Source organism: Peromyscus leucopus, chromosome 10 (genome assembly GCF_004664715.2).
Source record: "Peromyscus leucopus breed LL Stock chromosome 10, UCI_PerLeu_2.1, whole genome shotgun sequence".
NCBI lineage: Eukaryota > Metazoa > Chordata > Mammalia > Rodentia > Cricetidae > Peromyscus > Peromyscus leucopus.
This window is the reverse complement of record NC_051071.1, coordinates 72,953,749-72,973,862: the sequence shown is the minus strand read 5'-3', so window position 1 is coordinate 72,973,862 and position 20,114 is coordinate 72,953,749. Positions and strand designations below refer to the sequence as shown.

Sequence of the window (20,114 nt, the reverse complement as noted above, 5' to 3'; positions counted from 1 at the left end):
TTGTTCTTCCAGAATTACATGGCATGTTTTTTAAAACTTGTATAGATTAGATCAGATGATTTTATTAATTATCAGTGAGTCCCTTACTATGTACTAAAAAATGCAAAAATCATTTTTTCAAAAAAAAATTATGTCCTATAAAATTTAGTTTGAGTTGCATGACTTTGCCCAGCTTTGATCTGAGGCTTTGTGCCTAGTTTCGTTGTGTCTGGTTATGCCGTGTTCAGGTGATACCCCTGGGCGGCCTGCTCTTTTCTGAAGGGAAATGGAGGAGGAGCGGATCTGGGGGAGAGGGGAGGTGGAGGGGGGACTGGGAGGAGTGGGGGGAGGAAAAATGCCATTGATCAGGATGTATTGAAAACAAAATGATAAAAAGTCAATAAGGCACAGCTTTGAAGGGAAAATGACAAGAATGACAAGCTCTTAGATGTCTCTGCGTGCAGCCTTCTCACCTAGTCATTATCTCTCACATGTGACCCTTCAGTAATGTGACAGAGAAATTCTGGGACATGTTAATTTTGTTTATTGAATATGCAGATCGTGTGAGTTGTAAATGAGAACACTGCTGATGTCCTTTATCTAGGGCACTTATATCTTAATCACAGCTCCTCCCTCTGTACGAGATTGCAAAATACTAGTAAAATACAAATCTCTTCAGACAACCATATAGAAAGCAAAGCGCGGAACATCACTGCTCATGGAAAATAATTGCATTTTAAATATGTGCATGTAATGTGCATGTGTGTGTATGTATGTGTGCCAGTGTGTATTTGTGGGTGTGTCTGTGTGTATTTATTTTGCCAGAAACTGGACAATAGTACACTCCATTTAGAGTCTACTATAGATGAACACAGGAAAACAGAGCCAGTATTTATTTCAACTTTAAATTCTTCGCAACTAATAGCACTTTATGTAACTAATCTTTGAATACAAAACAAAATATTAATGATTTTAGGGAGAGTATATAAAAAATTACTTTTCAAGAGACAGTGTCATTGACAGTCTATGGAATCTTTACAAGTCACAATTTTAATTATTTTTGTCTCTAGTGATAATCTCTCAATCTAAGTCACAGGTGACAGCATTTGATTTCTCATGAATTATTTCTTGGATTTAAGGTCAGAATGATTATTTTTGGTTGTAAGATATGGACTTGATTTTAAAAGATAACTTACTGCTATCATTGAACTATTTCATAAAATTGAAAAAAACACATTGACATGAGAGGTGTAGATTTAGTCAGCCACTCGTGCCATATGGAAGGAGAACAGAGGATTTCATACACATTTTGCTGTAATTTAACATTTTTAGTTACAGTTTTTATCATGTCAGGTCTATAGTTGCTAGTATTTCCCAGAGACAAGGTGAGCCTAACTCCATGTCTGACACACAATAATTAATAACTACAACAAAAATAATAACAATGATGATGATAACAACAACAAAAGTAATAATAGAACTGCAACAGGTTCCCAGAATCAAATCACAATCAATGCTCTTACATTTTGCTGTGGTACTTGAGACCTAGTCATTCACTCATATCCCAGTCATGGTACAGAATACAATAGGACTTTCCCATTAGGAGTTCTATTTCAGGTAGGAAATCAGGTGAAATATTTACTTTCTCCCTCCAATATGACTGTCAAAATACTATGGACCCAAGTTTATTGTGATTCATATTCAGGGCTGAGATGTTTCAAGTCAACAAGATTTCTAAGTGATTGCACTCTAAACGCCTTTAACACATTCAAACAGCAAAGATTAAACTCTGCCTTTCCCAAGTAAACTCTGCACATGCATGAACTATAAAGCAGCATGCAATCCTAGGCTGCAGCATAACAGACTATAAAAAGCACGTGGAAAGGATAAAAAATAATAATATGTAAGATCCTTTTGTATAGTCATTGCAGTGACTGTTTCCTTCATATGTGTAATCTTTGTTTAGTGTCTCTTTTATTACTGAAATTTTTATAACATTTTCAAATTTATTAGATTTAAAAAAATATTTGGAGAAATTTGGCATAACTCTATATGTGTACATTGTGAGTCTTTGATTAACTCTATATATTACAAAATTCTGTGGATTGAGAAGACTCTGTTTACTGCTCACATCCAAATCTCTTTTGGAATTATTTTGATTATCCCCTTCTCAGCTGGTTTCATGCACATTGGTGGCTCAGTTTATGAACCCCTGAGCTGTTCCTTTGGCCGATCTGCTTCTGCTTTTCCTGGATCTTGTCAATGAGATCATCTGCAGGCTGTCTTGTTTATTTGTCTTTAAAGAAGCCATTCTTGATCCTAAACATGAGATAAGGTTTCCCTGTTATAGAACAGGAGCGTCCTCCATTTCTTATACCAATTTGCATCATAATTAAATATATATCAGTAGTTTTTTTTTTGTTTTTGTTAGTTAAGTTTGTTCTTTGACAATTTCATGTGTGTATACACAAACCTAGGTCAGTCCAAGCTACACAGCAAGATCTTGTCTCAATAGCAAAAGGAATCAGAAAAACAGAAAAGAGGAAGAGATTTGTGATGCAAATCCCCAGATCTAAACATTTTAATGGTTGATAAATACTTTCTTAAGCAAGATTAATCGGGGGACAAGGTAACTGAAATACAAAATATTTTATACTGTGATTATACACATAAGTAAGTGATTATACACATACTTAGAATCCTATCATTAAGCTAGTCCCTATGTGTGTAACTTTGGTACTCAGGCTGTTATCTAACTTACTGGTTTTTGAGAGTAAATGCTACACTAGAAAGAAGGGATGGAGAGAAGGAAGGAGCATGGGGCAGTTTACCTCCTAACTTCTTAAAAACACCTTTAGTTTATCCAAAGTAAAGCCTCAGCAAGATTAGCCAAAGCTGAAGGTTTTTAAGTTAGACTTTAATGAAAAACTAGCATGATTTAATAAACTGCCACGTTATTTTGTCCTGTGGAAGGGTGCGCCTATGAGTTTTGATGAGGTTCATTTTTTTCCTTTGAGTGTTTAAAATTGCCTTTGAAATGAATATCACGTAGCTTATCTCCTGCTGTTGCTTGCCAATCTTCATGTGTATCACTACACACGTGATCGTTAACCTCAGTTAACTCATGCAAAAGAGTTACTAATAAAGAGATAGAACTATTCATGGACAGGCCCAGAAATGAAGGCATTTTGGCAAGAAGTAGAGTAAATTGTGCCCAAGCTGAATCTCTAATGTTTATCTGTGCTCCAGCTTGAATATAAATGTGTTAGGACATGTGTAAGACACTGGAAGAATTTCCCCTCAGGGTTGCTGTTGTGAGAACATCTGATCGGTGCATAAATATTTATGCTGCACAAAGAAGGCTGTATTACACTTAATTTACATCTGGTTATTTACATCTCTTTAGTGCTCAGGATAGTTAAATATTTAAATCCTCATCTTGATGGAATTTTTATCTGATTCATTCAATTTACAAGGCTCAAACTAATTGTACTGTATTGCCTTGTAACATGTTAATACTGTATTGCCTTGTAACACGTTAATACCACTAGACATAAACGGAAAATAAGCTCAATTAAAAAGTCACGTAAGAACGATCATGAAGATTGAAGCAATACTGTCACAGGTGATTCAAGTATTGTTTAAGTAGACCCCATATCTTCTCATTTGTCCTTAAATCCTTGACAGGCTTCTCTTTCTTTCAGATGAAATGCTGAGTCAAACCAACATACGCATTTATTCGCTGTACATCTTTGGCTCAGTTTCTAATTCAGAATGATATTGTTTTGTTAATTAAAAATTAATTAGTTTACAAAGTAATAGGGTTTTCCTCTCTACTTCATTTTGCTTGATTTCCACATCAACTCGTTCCCTCCCTCCCCTCCTTGTCACTGAACCCTTGGCACCCAGTATTCCCTTCTTCCACAGTGCTCTGATGTCTCCCCACTTCCGCCTCTGAAAGCCTTTTTTCTTTTCTAGTCACAAGGTCCCCTTTCTAGTTTCCCACCTGTGATATATGTTTATTTTCATCTGCATGGGCATATTTTTACATTAGATGCCGAGCCCATGTGAGAGAGCCTGGGTTAGTTCACTTAACATCTCCAATTCTATCTATTTACCTGCAAATTTTCTGATTTCAAGTTTTCCCTATGGCTGAATGAAACTGCATTGTATATATGTTCCGTGTTTTCATTATTCACTTAATTGTTGACGGACGTTTAGGCTGGTTCTGGTTCCTTGTTATTGTGAAAAGAACAGGTATAAATATGTTGTGCAAGGTTTCTCTATAGTAGGTTGTAGAATTCTCTGAGTGTATACGCAAGAGTAGTGTGGTGTGGATCATATGGTAGTTCTAATTTTGGTCTTTTGAGAAGCTTCTACAAAAATTTCCACGGTGGATGCACTAGTTTTTACTCCCACCTACAGATGTTAAGGATAATCCTTTCATTACATTCTTCCCAGCATGCATTGCATTTGTTTGCTTGATGGTGGGCAGTGTTGACTTGGGTAGGATGACACCTCAAAATGGTTTTAATTTTGTTGTATCTGCAATGGTTAGAGATGTTGAACATTTTTTATAAGATGTTTCTTGACCATTTTTATTTCTTTTTCTTTTCTTTGTTTTTTGTTTTTATTTTTTGTTTGTTGTTTGTTTTGAAAACTGCTTAGGTCATTAGTCCATTTTTTTGGTCATTATTTTCAGATTTTTTTTTTTTTTAGTTTGTAAGAGCAACAAGTGCTCTTTGTTTTTTAATTTTATAATTAATTTAATGTTACATATCAGCCAAGGATTCCCCTGTCCTCCATCCTCCTCCACCATCCTTCCCCCCCAATCCACCCTGATTTCTACCTCCTCCAAGGCAAGGACTTCCCTGAGGATTCAGCTCAACCTGGTAGATTCAGTTGAGGCAGGTCCAATCCCCTTCTCCCTTCACCTAGACTGAGAAAAGTGTCCCAGCATAGGCCCCAGGCTCCAAACAGCCAGCTCATGCACTAAGGACAGGTCCTGGTCACACTGACTGGGGGCCTCCTAAATAGTTCAAGCTAATCGACTGTCTCACTTATCTAGAGGACCTGATCCAGTTCCATGGGGGCTCCTGAGCTATTGGTTCATAGTTCATGTATTTCCACTAGTTTGGCTATTTGTCCTTGTGCTTTTCCCAATCATGGTCTCAATATCTCTTGCTCATATAATCCCTCCTCTCTCTCGCTGATTGGACTCCTGGAGCTCCACCTGGGGCCTGGCCGTGGATGTCTGCATCTGCTTCCATCAGTCACTGGATGAGAGTTCTATCATGACAGTTAGGGTGTTCGACCATCCGATCACCAGAGTAGGTCAGCTTATGTTGGAGAGGATGTGGAGCAAAGGGAACACTCCTCCACTGTTGATGGGAATGCAAACTTGTACAGTCACTTTGGAAATCAATATGGCTCTTTCTTAGAAAATTGGGAATCAATCTATCCCAAGACGCAGCTATACCACTCTTGGGCATATACCCAAGGAATGCTCAATCATACCACAAGGGTACATGTTCAGTTATGTTCATAGCAGCATTGTTTGTAATAGCCACAATCTGGAAACAACCTAGATGCCCTTCAACTGAAGAATGGATAAATAAAATGTGGTACCTATACACAATGGAGTACTACTCAGCAGAGAAAAACAATGACATCATGAGGTTTGCAGGCAAATGGATGGATCTAGAAAAAAATCATTCTGAGTGAGGTAATCCAGACTCAGAAAGACAAACATGGTATATACTCACTCACAGGTAGATACTAGATGTAAAGATACTAGATGACTAGACTGCTACTCACAACTTCAGGGAGGCTACCTAGTAAAGAAGACTCTAAGAAAGACACAGGGATTGCCCAATGACAGATAAATGGATGAGATCTACATAGGCAAACTGGATGTGAGGGTGGGTAATGAAGGGCAAGGGTTGGGGGAAAGCGAGCTTAGGAGAGTGGGGGATCCCAGCTGGATCAAGAACAGAGAGGGAGAACAAGGAAAAAGAGACCTAGATAAATTAAGACTGCATGGGAATAGGAAGAAGCAAAGTGCTAGAGAAGTCCCCAGAAATCCACAAAGATATCTCCACAATAGACTACTGTCAATGGTCGAGAGAAAGCCCGAACTGACCTATTTTCAGATTTTTAACTTAAAAATTTTTTTGTAATATATTTTAGACATTAAATGCTTTGTCTGAAGTATAGCTGATTAATATCTTTCTCTTATCCTGCAGGCTATCTTTTCATTTTCTGTGATTTCTTTGGCTGTGGAGAAGCTCTGAATTTTATGTAGTACTATTTGTCAGTTTGGGGCTGTTTCCTATGCTTCTATGGGATTCTGTACAGAAGTTTGCTGCCTATACCAAAGTCCTGAAGTAGTTTATCTATGTGTTCCTTTAGAAGTTCCAGCATTTCTGTTTTAAAATAAGGACTTTAGTCCATTTTGAATTGATTTTTGTTTAGGATGCAAGGTAGGGATCTAATTTCATTTTTCTGTAGGTGGATATGCAATTTTTTCCTGTACCTTTTTTTCCCTGTACCATTTCTTTTCCAGCCCATGTTTTTGGCACTTTTATAAAAAAAATGAGCTGCCCATAGCTGTCACTTGGTTCATAAATCAAAGTCCTCATTCCAAATGAGGAGGAACAGAAATTTTAAAGTTCTCAGAGAGCTGTGGCTTTCTAATTGATAATCAGCTCTTATGTAACTCTTGTTGATTTTTATCGACTTATGATGGACACGTAGAAAATGCTTCATCAACATGCCCCTAGCATTTCCTTGTGAGAGTAGGTTGTGCGGGCATGTAACCTTCAGGCTGACTGGTAGAAGAAAGCGTAAATTATTTTCATTTATTGAAGAACAAGAACATTAGTGTGTTTATCAGTGAATAATCTGTGCCTATCACAGTGCAAGGCACACAGTAGGTAGCAAATACTTTTTAAATGCATGGAGTGTGACTAAAGGTTTCAATATTTTCTGTATGTCTCTATGAAAATATAGCCAACGGATGGATGTAAAAGCTGGGAAGACAAATCTAAAAACCATCATCAGGATAAATAACACAAGAAAAGACAGGGAATTTTGGAAGAAATTTGAAGAGTAGGCAGGACAATACCCAGTGTTGCCAGAATACAGATAATTTTAGCATTGGTGATTAAAATGAGTTATGTTTTCCTGTAGATTATGTTTTCCTGTAAAATCTGATTTCATATAGCTGGTTGGTAAAACTGAGAAGGAAATTCAGTCCCTTCCTCTATACTTAATACATTTGTATTAGCAGCTAGTCTTAGAGAAAGCAGGTCTCACTTTCAAAAACTAACTTGTCTGTCTCCTTTTTCTTCCTTGGCATATTTTGAGTATTTAATGTCTACAGAAGGCATAGCTTAGCATTTTTGAGAGTTCACAGAACCTTTGAGAGGTGAAATTAAATGGGATTAATTCAGTGGGAGGCAATTAAATTACTGAGGTCATGCCCTCATGGATTTTTCCTCTTCCTCTCTTTGACTTCCTGACTGCCCTTCTGCCATTAACTCTCATGGTGATGAACTGCCTTTCCACAGATCCAAAGGCAATGGAGTTAACTAAGCATATACTGAGAACTTCAACTACTTGAGCAAAATAAGCCTTTTTTTTTTTTTTTTTTAAAAAAATTGTTCACTGACTTGGGTGTTTTGTCATGGTGAAAGAAAACTGACTAATGCAGCTGTTTTCTGAGGCATTGAGAAAGACAATGCATCAATGACTCATAACTATAACCAGCACCTGGCTTCTTGTCCCTGGAAGTGAAAAGACTTTATGGAGACAATAGTTAAAAACAAAGATGTGTTTCCTGGGTGCATACTGGGAAAAGACTGACAAAGGTGAATCAGGTCCATGTTACAGTTCAACTTCCAAGTTTTACATTACACATGAATCCTAGGGTCTTGCTGAAGGATTTGTATATCAATTTGGAATTCCACAGCAAAGTCTCCGTTGTGTTTCAGAGGTCTGCCTGGTAGTGAGATTTTATACTGGAAGAATTCTGTTTTCCTTCTCTACCTCAAAACAACTATCTAACATCTGTTCTATAGATGAGCATTCTGTATGAAGATTATTTTGAGAAATAGATTTTACTCTGCTCATATTATGGTAAGGCCACTGGAGTCCTACATATTACTAACTCTGGTCAGGCTAAAGTCATGTTTATGATTTAAGTTTTTAAAATAATTTCGTAATTTGTATTGTAGTTACATCATTTCCACCCCCTTCTCTCCTCTCCTGTTTCCCACTTCCTTCCTCCCAAATTATTCATCATAGATGTGTGTGTGTGTGTGTGTGTGTGTGTGTTTGTGTGTGAATGTGTGTGAATGTGTGTGTGTGTGTTGTTGAGATAAACATGTGTTTATGACTGACGACTTGGGATTGAATAACCTATCAGGGAGCCTAGGAACTTCTTCAACTTTTTCTGGAAATTCTATCAGGGATGAATTTTTATCTTACTGGTAATGTCCTGGTCCATGCCATCATCATCTCTCACCAGAGTTACTGCTACACTGCTATGGTCCTCTCGATGGTTTGCTGTTTGCACTCATCACATCCTCCCCTGATCCACTGCATTCTTGAGAAGGTGATCTTTGTAAAGAAATTATTCCAGCTCACAGATCAAAACTCCATAATGGATTCCCTTCTGATTGAGAATTCATGACGTCTTTACTATGACCTGCTGATCTCCAGATTATAATCTGTTTTAATTAGTTTCAATGTCCTCATTATCTTCTTTTCCCCATATGCACTACACATTGTCCACACCAAACTTCTGTTCTCTGCAAATACTTCACTGTTCCAACTTTAGGCCCTTAGACTCATCATTCTTTTTTGCTGGTTGAAGAACGAACCTTAGATATCTACATGGCTCTATTTTTCACTTTGTTTACATCTTCCTTTGTCCATTCAAAATGTTCTTTCCTGCTCAATGTAATCTAACCACCTCTCTTACACTAATTCTTTCCTCTTCCCTAGTATTTTACATTGCTGTATAAATTTGTCTGTGTCCACTACGTCTTTCTTTCCTACTGGAAGCCAAAATGTGTGTGTGTATGAGTGTGTATGTATACACACACACACACACACACACACACACACACACACACATATATATATATATATACATTTATGCTAAATCTCTTGTACCTAAAATAATGTCTGGAACACAGTAGATGTTTAATGAACATGTGCTCCATGAATGAGATAATTTAACTCATTTAATATGTTCTGTTCTCAATACACACACATATACATTTAATTTTGGTTTTTTAAAAATTAAAATATAGTTACATTACTGTAATGTTCCCTGCTGCATCCTGCATTGTTTGGGGAATGAAGAAAGGACAGACATACAAACATAAGTATAGAAAAGCTGAGACCTGTCTGGACTGCATGCACTGTGATGGATACGCACCATCAATAACAGCAACCTGGAAACTCAGCAATTTATTTTATATATCTAAATTGAGGATGAAGGTTTATTGTATACGGCAGAACAAGGCAGCAGAGGCACAATCTCAGGCTCCAGTCATCACAGAAAAGGGAGCTTCAGTTGATGGTTTGCACACACTGTCAACATTTGTTTGAAAACTCTCATACTTGAACCAGAGGAAGGTTCTGTTATGCCTCTTATTCTCACCCAGAGAAGGATTTGCCATTTCCATGGGTCTAGATATTGGGGTGTGTGGCATGACTATGCTTATATCAACAACACACACCCACTCAATACTTCCTCTACCTCCCACATTCCTGGCTTCCCACATTTGCTCTTCCTGTTCATGTGTCCTGCCCAACTCCTCTTCAAATTCATCGTCTTTCATTCTTTAATTATTCTCTCTCTCTGTCTCTGTCTCTCTGTCTCTGTCTCCGTCTCTCTCTGTCTCTCTGTCTCTCTCTGTCTCTCTGTCTCTCTCTGTCTCTCTGTCTCTCTCTCTCTGTCTCTCTCTCTCTCTCTCTCTGTCTCTCTCTCTGTCTCTCTCTCTCTCTCTCTCTCTCTCTCTCTCTCTCTCTCACACACACACACACACACACACACACACACACACACACACGACACACCATGCTGAGTCCATTTAGTATTACTTGAATGTATATGTTTTTAGAACTGATCACTTGTTATTGGATAATCAGTTAGGTGAAACATCGAACATGATCTGTTCTCAATATTTTTGGAGGGTACATGATAGCCCATTATATCTTCTTGGGGCAAAAAATAATAATTCTAATTAATCTCAAATAGTAATTCAAAAAATAAAATATTTGAAGAGCTTGACAGATTTTTGAAGAACATAGAAGAAACTACCCAATGTTTTTTATATTCATACAAAGTAAACTAAATTACTAAACACATTTGTAAATGGAGCTCTTACAAGAGGTGACGCTAACTTTTCTGTATTACAGTATTGGAGGGACTTGTTTCTGAGTGCTCTGACATGCTCATGATGATTTTTGAAGTCAGCTATGAAGAATACAATACTGTGTGTTGTTCTAAAGCTTCAAAAATAATTTTCAGAAAATGTATGTAATTACTATGAACAAATTCTTGAAATAGCTTATGTTTTTATTCTACGGTGTCATTAAAATATAATAGGATGACATTTCCCCTCACATGCAAAGCTATCCCACACTCTAACATTAAAGCAAGGTGCTAAATAGCTTCTTTCCATATCTTGCAGTTTTTTCTCACCCTTATTGTCTGCTAAACCAGGTATTTTTAGCTGATAGGGAGCTTATTTTGATGACCAAAGTGTACTTGACAGTCCCCCAGTCCCCATCATGTCACCAGTTCTTTATGCCACTGCAGTCACTCACAGCCAAGAATGCCCCCTCGCATGCTTTCTGACAAAACCAAGGGCGTGTTTTGCAGTCCTCTAATTTTTGTTCCTTTTCTTTCAAATACATAAGGTTAGCACAATTATTTTGTCTCATCGTGAAAATACCAACATCAGTGCACCATAAATGCTGCATCATTTTACATGCTGTAGCATAGCAATCTACAATCTTCTGCCCTGCTTCCACATTTGATGCTTTAGTTCCAAAGACCTGTAGTCAAGTTCAGAAACTGTTTCACTTGCTCTCTCTACTCTTTTGTTGGGACTGTCAACTGTGTTTTATTTTAACTACCGAATGCTCTGCTTCCCTGATATATTTTCAGTCTGATTCTTTTAAAGACAATGAATATGTTATATATCTGTATAATATGTTATGCATGCTATCTCATATACATTTATGTATTGAATTTATTCAGACCATTATTTTTAACACTTGTTTATTTAAAGTTTTTTTCATTTTACATACTATCCTCTGTTCCCCCTCCCTTTCCTTCTCCTACTACCCCCCACCTTACCCCATCACCCCCCACCCACTCCTCATAGAGGGTAAGTCCTTCCTTGAATAGTCAACACAGGCTGGCATACCAAGTTGGAGCAGACCCAAGCCCCTCCCCACTGCATCAAGGCTGAGTAAGGCATGGCACTATAGGGAATGGGATCTAAAAAAGGCAGTTCATGTACTCAGGATGAGTCCTGGTTCTATTGCCAGGGGACTCACAAGCAGATCAAGCCACACATCTGTTACTTTCATTCAAGGGGCCTGTTGTGGTCCCATGCGGCTCCGCAGCTGTCAGTCCAGAGTCCATGAGCTCCCACTAGCTTGGGTCAGCTGTCTCTGTGGTTTTTCCCATCATGATCTTGTCCCCACTTGCCCTTATAGTCCCTCCTCACCCTCTTCAACTGAACTCCAGGAGCTTGGTCAAGTGCTTGACTGTGGGTTTCTGTATCTGCTTCCATCAGTTGCTGGACGTAGGTTCTATTATGACAATTAGGGTAGTCACTGATCTGAGTACAGGGGAAGGCCAGTTCAGGCACCCTCTCCACCATCACTATGAGTCTTAGCTGGGGACATCATTGTGGGCTCCTGGGAATTTTCCTAGCACCAGATTTTCCTCTAACCCCATAATGGCTCATTCTGTCAAGATATCTCTTTCATTGTTCTCCCTCTCTGTCCCTCCCCAAGCTGGTCCATCTCAAGCCCTCATGTTCCTATCCTCATCCCCTCCCCCTGTTCTCCACCCTCTCAGTTTACCCAGGAGATCTTAACCCCTTCTCCTTCCTAGGTCAATCTATGTGTATCCCTCTCAGGGTCCTCCTCTTTACCTAGCTTCTCTGGGGCTGTGGGTTCTAGCCTGTTTATCTTTTGCTTTGTGTCATTCAGACCATTATTGTACTGTCATTGTTGAATTGTTCATCTGTAGTCTCTTGTTTCTAGCTGAGTTCCCTCAAATAATTGTTTTCAATTGTCTTTTCAGCACTTTAAAGATTTAACATTGGGGACTATTACTAGAGTATTGCTCTATTTCTTTGAAGGCGCTTATTGAGTCTTTATATTGATATCTGTGAAGTCAAATAGCTGCTTCTTTCAATTTCATGGAGAATCTTTGAAAGGAAAGGCATTTTCTTCCAATGAAATATGAGTATTGATTGGGCAAGGTGCTTTGACTTTGGTTCTGGTGAGTACTGAGATACAGTGCCATGTTATTTATTTTTTTAAGCTATAATCAGATTTAGTGTGTCTGAAAGTACCTTGATGAGATACACCACAGGATTACGTGGAGGCAATGGTGTGACTTTGCTGGAGGTATGCACTGCCCTAGTGGACCAGTTCTCAAGTTCTTGGAGTCATTCACTGGGTAGAGTAGGGCCACTGGTGGCAGAGTGGTAGGATTAGGGGTCGGAGATTGCTGGCTTGCTGGTCCTCAGGTCTTCCCTGTAGAGTGAAAGAGTCAGTTTCCATAATCTTGAGGGCATTCTTCCTATTGTGCTAGACTGTTCATTCTTTGGACTTGAGGCTACTGTGCATGTTGGGGATCAGTACCAAGGCTTTACTGATGGGTCAAGTTGAGGCTGAGTTTTCTACCTTTTGTGTGTGTGTGAAGGAAGGAATGTGGAAACTCATAGACGGGGAGATACTCTAGGGAAGGATATATTCTATTACTGATTACATTTTTAACATGGTGCCATCAGCTGAACCAAATCAGACTGCTGTAACCATCAAAGTAACCTTTCAGTTTTTCTTAGATTCACTACATATATCCATATATATAGTTGGATTATTTTTCTACATGCCCCAAATGACATGACTTCTCATTAATTACAAAAACTCAGCCTTAGCTTAGGCTTGTTCCTAACTAGTTCTTATAACTTAAATTAGCCCATACTTTTCAATCTAGGTTCTTCCCAAGGCTCGCTACCTCTTCTCCATACTGCTCATCCTGCTTCTTCCACGTCTGTCTGGTGACTCTGACATTTTTCTTCCCAGAGTTCTCTCTCTGCCTGGAAGTTCCACCTATAATCTCCTCTTAGCTAATGGCTGTTCAACATTTTATTACATCAATCACAGAAATACATCTTCACACAGTGTACAAATACTCCACAATGCATGCATATATATATATATATATATATATATATATATATATATATATGGACCATTTTCTTTGTTAATTTATAAATAATTATTTTTAGTGATCAGCTTTAAAATCAGTTTGAATCTAAAGAATAATTCTTAATATTCTTTAGATTTTGCATATAAACAATTTCTCCTGGAATTAGGTATAGACTTCATTTCCCTTATTTGCTATTATTCATTCATATGAAAGGCAGTAATATTTATGTCAGGGTATATATATATATATATATATATATATATATATATATATCAGGTTTAGATAAAACGTGGTATGACATACTGTTCTTTTTCTGAAAGAAGCTTATGGTCTCTTGTCAAACTTTATTTATATCACTATTTTAAAATATCTTTCAAGGAAGGGGAGATAGAAGATAAGTAGTATAAAGGGAGATTGAGGAATAATAATCAAGAAGGATTAAATGAAGTGTGTACAGGAAGGTAGGGTAGGGGAAAGAGTATAGGGAAGGAAAACTAACACTAATGTCCTTTGGAAAAGGCATATGGGAACCTACTGCTGTAGATATACAAACCACATATACAGACAAGAGTTTAGATGAACGTGTCCTGTAAGAATAGAACAATGTTCCTCTTAGGCTCAATAGACTATCAAATAAAGAGCCCAGTGTCAAGAACCAGTTACCTCTCTTGCAGTTGTTGATCAGTGGGGAGCCATGTGCCCTCAAACACTACAGCCTATTGCCATTGCTCTTGGCTACCTTCTAGAACTTGATGATGAGAGCCTATTGATGAAGGCATCACATACTTGAGTCATAGAATATGGAGAAACAAATCTAATAATGACCTGGAGGCTTCATCCCTACTGACCAATTTCCATAGTGCTGGAAGGCGCAACACATGCTACCAAAGGAGAAAAGTGATGACTGATCTCACCAAGCTGTGAATCCCATGAGTTATGATAGTGACCGGCCTAGCAAGGTATACTTACTGGTGCAACAGTAGCATAAATATTATAAGAGTAACCAACTACTTTCTGATTGTATTTAAGGCCAGTTTCACAAGATTGATCCCATGCCTGGAACAGTTCTAAAGGATTAAAAAAAAACTATGCTAAAGAAGTCATAGGCCCAAGGGGAGAACATACTACTATTATTTTGCTAACTAGACACCAGTTACACTACCTTCTAGTTATTGATCAATATATCTATTGACAAGTGCATCTTTCATCCCTCTGTCCTTTTTCTTTTTTCTTTTTTTTTTCCGTGATTAACACTAAGAACTCCAACTGCTAAAAGTATTAAGAATAAGAGACTGCTCAGTGACCAACCCTAACTGGGACATCTATATCTCAACCCCTGCTCTTTAGGTTTGACCCCTTCACATGCTCCAGCAGCTGTAGGGGTGGGCTAATTCATAGTCTTGGTTCTGTGCTTGGGTGGTAGCTGGGTCAGCCTGCCAGCTTTCCCTAACCATCACCACCCAGGTAAGCTCTCCAGCACTGCCCCAGCTAGCTCACCCAATGTAGCAGACAGCAAGGAGTGAGGCCAGTTCCCCTGTTCTCACATCCTTGGGTCCTGCTCACCTGCACTCACACCACCAGTGCTAGCTCTATTGTTTTGCCCAAGTGAGGTGCAGGCCCCACTCTCCAGATTGCTGTGCTTGGTGAGTGGCATCACCAGCTCTTCCATTTTTATGCTCTGAGGTTGGCTCTCCCACCTTTCTCAGGTGGCAAGGGGTGGGGGGCATACTTTCCTTACCCTTGCCATCCCATGGCATACAAGGGAGGGCTTGGGGACAGCTTTCCTGCTCTCATGCCCACAGGCCTGGCTCACCTGCACCCTCGCCAGCAGGGTCAGTTCTAGTGTGCTGCCCAGGTCAGGTGCCATGTGTACCCACTCCCCAGTGGGCTGTAGCTGGTGAGGGGCAGAACCAGTTCTCCTGCTCTCCTGGGCCCAGGGCCAGTTCTCTCACTTGCCACAGGTGATGATGAAGGGAGGACATTTTTTTTCCCCTGTCATGCCACCACATGGCAGATGAGAGAACATGGGGTCAGTCTGCCTGCTCTCATGCCCCCCAGGCACACTTACCTGCACCTCTGCCAACAAAGGTCAGCTCTATTGTGCTGCCTAGGCAAGGTGCAGGGCCTGCTCTCCAGCGTCCTGCTGCCATTCGGGGGCAGTGCCAATTCTCCCATTCTCATGACCTCAGGGCCAGCTCTCCCACCCACCTTAGGCAGTGAGGGGTGGGAAAAGGGAGACGTCATCTCTCCCTCACCCATTCCACCATATAGTAGATGAAGGGGGCGGGGCAGATCTTCCATGTGCATTCCAGGCGGCACCAGATCACCTGTGCCTCTGTCAGCTGGGTCAGCTCTGTTATGCTGCCTGGGCTAGGCACAGGTCCTGCTCTCCCAAGTGCTGCAGCTGGTGAGGGTCAAGGTCAGCTTCCCCACTCTAATGACCCCAGGATCAGCTTTATTATTATTATTATTATTATTATTATTATTATTATTTTACAATACCATTCAGTTCCACATAATAGCCACAGATTCCCCTGCTCTGCCCCTCCCGCCCCCCTCCCCCTCTCCCCAGTCCACCCCCCATTCCCACCTCCTCCAGATCAAGGTCTACCCCAAGGACCGGGATCGACCTGGTAGACTCAGTCCAGGCAGGTACAGTCCCCCCCTCCCAGACCGAGCCAAGCATCCCTGCATAAGTCCCAGGATTCAAACAGCCAACTCATGCAACAAGCCCAGGACCCGTCACCACTGCACAGCTGCCTCCCAAACAGATCAAGCCAAATGACTGTCTCACCCATTCAGAGGGCCTGACCCAGGATCAGCTTTTACTGCCTGTAGTAGGTGTCTAGGTGTCCAGGGGCCAGGAGCAAGTGGGGGGGGGGTCAGCTCTTACACTCTTGCATATGTAAGGCTGGCTCACCTGCACCCCTGTTAGCAGGGACAGCTCTACTGTGCTGCCTGGGGAGGTACAGAGCCCACTCTCCAGAATGGTGCAGTTGGTGAGGGGCAGGGCCAGTTCTCCCTAGTGCTACCTAGGTGGATTTTTTATGAATCTTTTCCCTGCTTCGAGTGTTCTAGGCTTTGTTCATTGATTAAAAAAAGAAACAGCTGGGATAAACAACTTACAGGAAGACTCATTGACTCAGGGTTTCAGAGGTGTCTGGGTGTAATGGACTTGCTCCCTTGTTCTTAGAATGTGGTGATGGTGAAGATTGTGGCTGAATGGCATGGCAAAAAATGTTTTCTTCTTGACACACCATCATCTGGGGACCAAGTCTCCAACACATGGACCACTTGAGGAAGCAATTCGTGAGCTGATGAACGTTACTTCCTCAGTGATTGGGTGGCATCTTCCTGCTGTCCCTGTAGGCTCTAGTTCGCAGGACAGACATATTAGGTAAAAGACACTTCAACTTTTATGGGACAGAATTTACCATTTGAGCCCCATCAGGATGAAAACAAGCAGTCAATGATAGAAGAAATATGTTTCAAAATTAAATATGACTGTGATAAACGAAAAAGGGTCTCTTTTACAATGGTGCATCTTATGATGTGATGCTTAGCTATCATCACAAGGAATTTGGTAAAATTTGATTCTCCTGATTTTTGAAAGGGTCAAGCCACAGGAATGAAATCAAGAAAACATGGAGAAATGGGGACTAAGAATACAAATGAATGATAATACTAGGTACATATACAAAATAAACAATCAAGAATACTTACTGGCATTGATTTGGAAATAGGTGTGTTGTGGGTAAGAAGCAAAGCAATGCTCATGGGAATGTGGAGGATTTTTTTCTTCTGGGTTGTGCAGTTTCAACCTTAAGAGTTGCCTTCATTGAAATATGAATAGTCATTGGTGATACAAAAGTGAAGACATTGTTTCCAGCTGACTCGAGCTGAGCATCCTATCAACATTATTGATACCTAAATTGGAAGCACTTCCTTTTCCTTTAATTGTCCTCATCTTTCCTAGAAGCACAATTATTTGCCTGGACATCCACTCTAATGAGCCGATAATCGTTTCTTTGTCCCACACCCAACCAATCACTCAGCAAGGCTCAAGGATTAAAGCTGGATGTGTGTTCTCCTTTCCTTCCCACGCTGCAACCTCAGTCCAGGCGTTCGCCACCTCTCTCTTGTTTCTTAAACACAGCCTCGATCCTGACATATCAGTCCATGTCTTGCCTAATCCCCATCCCTTCCACACCTGTGTGATTTATGCTATGTTCACTACCTGATCACAATTTGGGTTGCCCACCTACCTGCAGGGATTATAAACCTCACACTTCTGGGTTTACAGCAGCCTATTGTACTCCATTCTATTTTAGTACTGTAGTGTTGGAAAAGGCTTCCTGTCTGCATACACTTTGCAGAACATAAATTCTTCAAGGCAAAAGCCTAATTTTATTTATATTTTTATTTCTGATACCAATTATTAGTAGGGAGCCCTCCCTCACATCTCACCCTTTCAGTTTTTCTTTTTCACATTCTGTTTTCTTTGTTCTTTTTCTTCATACCTAGTGATTCCTCAAAGTTTTAATAATGTAGCCTAAGCTGGGCACAACAGCACACCCCTTTAATCCCAGAACCCTCAAGGCACAGTCAGGGATCAACATAGATATCTGTGTGTTAAAAACCAGTCTTGTCCACATAGCACTTCCAAGTCCTTCAGGGCAATGTAGTGAGTGGCTGTCTCGAAAAGAAACGAAGAAACACACACACACACACACACACACACACACACACACACACACACACAATGTAGCCATCTTGATAAAAACCTCCTACCACATCCCTCCAAAGGTTTGCTTGCTATATAATCTTTAAAAAAAAAACCGAGCTGCAACAACTTGTTTCCATGTCTTTCTCCTCTACTAAAGTATGAGTATTCTAAAGGCAAAGCACATATCAAAACCTTTAGGTAAACACAATGATTTGTAAAGCATTTTAATGTCAAAAGCAACAATATGAGGATTGTTTTTATACTAGTGAACATTTTCAATGCATGTTTGTCAAATAAAAAGTTTTCATAAAAATACAAAAACCATAGCACTGAATGTTATTTGAGAAATCAGAAATTAAGTAAATTGCAACTTTTTTTTTTTGTTGGAAAAAGATGTTCTATCCCCTAGAAGAAGTAGTGTCCAGGAAAACTGAGACAAATGAGCGACACAAGTCATAGAAATACTGGAATGTCATCAAGTACAACTCATAAGTTATGAGATTTTGCTGGAGATACCCACAAAATACAAAACCCCTGATCATGGATCATGCCTTGCAAGTGATGCTGTTACTATTTTTTTCTTTTCTTTTCTTTTCTTTTTCTTTTTCTTTTTTTTTTTTTGGTTTTTAGAGACAGGGTTTCTTGGTATAGCCTTGGCTGTCCTGGAACTTACTTTGTAGACCAGGCTGGCCTGGAACTCACAGAGATCCCCCTGCTTCTGCCTCCTGAGTTCTGGGATTAAAGGCGTGCACCACCACTGCCCCCCTATGTTGTTACTTTTTTAAAAACTATTTTGTATTTATTTTGTTTTACTTATGTGTCTGGGTGTTTTGCTTGCATGTGTATCTATGTACCACATGAATATGGTACCAGCACAGGCCAGAAGAAGAAGATGGATCCCCTAGATCTGGAGTTACAGATGGTTGTGAGTCACCATGTGGGTGCTTTGAAATCAAATCTAGGTCCTCTGGAAGAGCAGCAAGTGCTCTTAACCACTGAGCATTCTCTCTCTAGTCCATATAGATACTTTAAAAACAAGCCATCAAGAATTTTTCTTTTCTCTTCTTTTCTTTTCTTTTTAATCTCTCTTTCTCTTTTTTCTCAGTTGCTTGCTGTTACCCAGATAATAAAAACCATGCCACAGGAAGGAAATGAAACTGACTCAGAGAGGGAGATATCTAAAAAGAAAAAGAAATAAATAAAGTCCCCTCCTCTCCCTTTCACCAGGGTCTGGTTCTTTTCCCTAAGGCCCCAGGGAGCAGAGAGTGCAGCTTCTAAGGTCCATTTCCCCAGAATTTGGTTAGATAGTGCCAGGCCAGGACCCTGAAGACCTCTACCAAGGGGACAGGGAAGCAGAAATTGGCATCTGGAGTGTGCTCAGCCCCTGGCACGGGCAGGGAAGAGACCTCTGAGTTAGAAGAGCCCAGTCCAGTTGAGGGTGACAGTATTGAGGAAGTTCCCCAGGTGAGCCTGTGAGGAGTGTGCAAATTCAGCTTCCAGCCACAGCATGAGGAGTCCTCCCCAGCGGATGGGCCCACTCAGTCTGTGGATTTGGGGTGAGGGATGGATTGTTCTAATTTCTTAAGATTATTTTTTTTAAGTTTTATTAAAGCCTTTTATTTTTAATCAGTTACAACTGATGGAACTATGCAAAGTTGTGCTTAAAAAAATCTGCCTTCTTGAAATGACTTAAATATTATTTCTAAAGTATAAATTTTTTAATGTTGCCTTTATATTTCATTACCAAGCATTGAATTTCCAGTATGCCACACAAAAATCAGGCCAAAGAAATCATCACATTGATAGAACTTAATACATACTGTGCTTGTGGTTTGGGGAGGGTATGCACATTACAATGTTCTCGCTGCGATTCAAGTAACCCAGTGCTACTTAGCAATACCAATCATTAGACAAAGGAATGAGCATGAGAAA

The 20,114-nt window shown here is 39.9% G+C and overlaps 1 protein-coding gene across 1 annotated transcript in view; it reads left to right on the top strand.

The window, feature by feature from the left end:
- Window positions 1–20,114, top strand: part of LOC114708969 (transmembrane protease serine 11F) — an 86,494-nt gene that overhangs the window by 30,729 nt on the left and 35,651 nt on the right. The gene's annotated exons all lie outside the window — the stretch shown is intronic.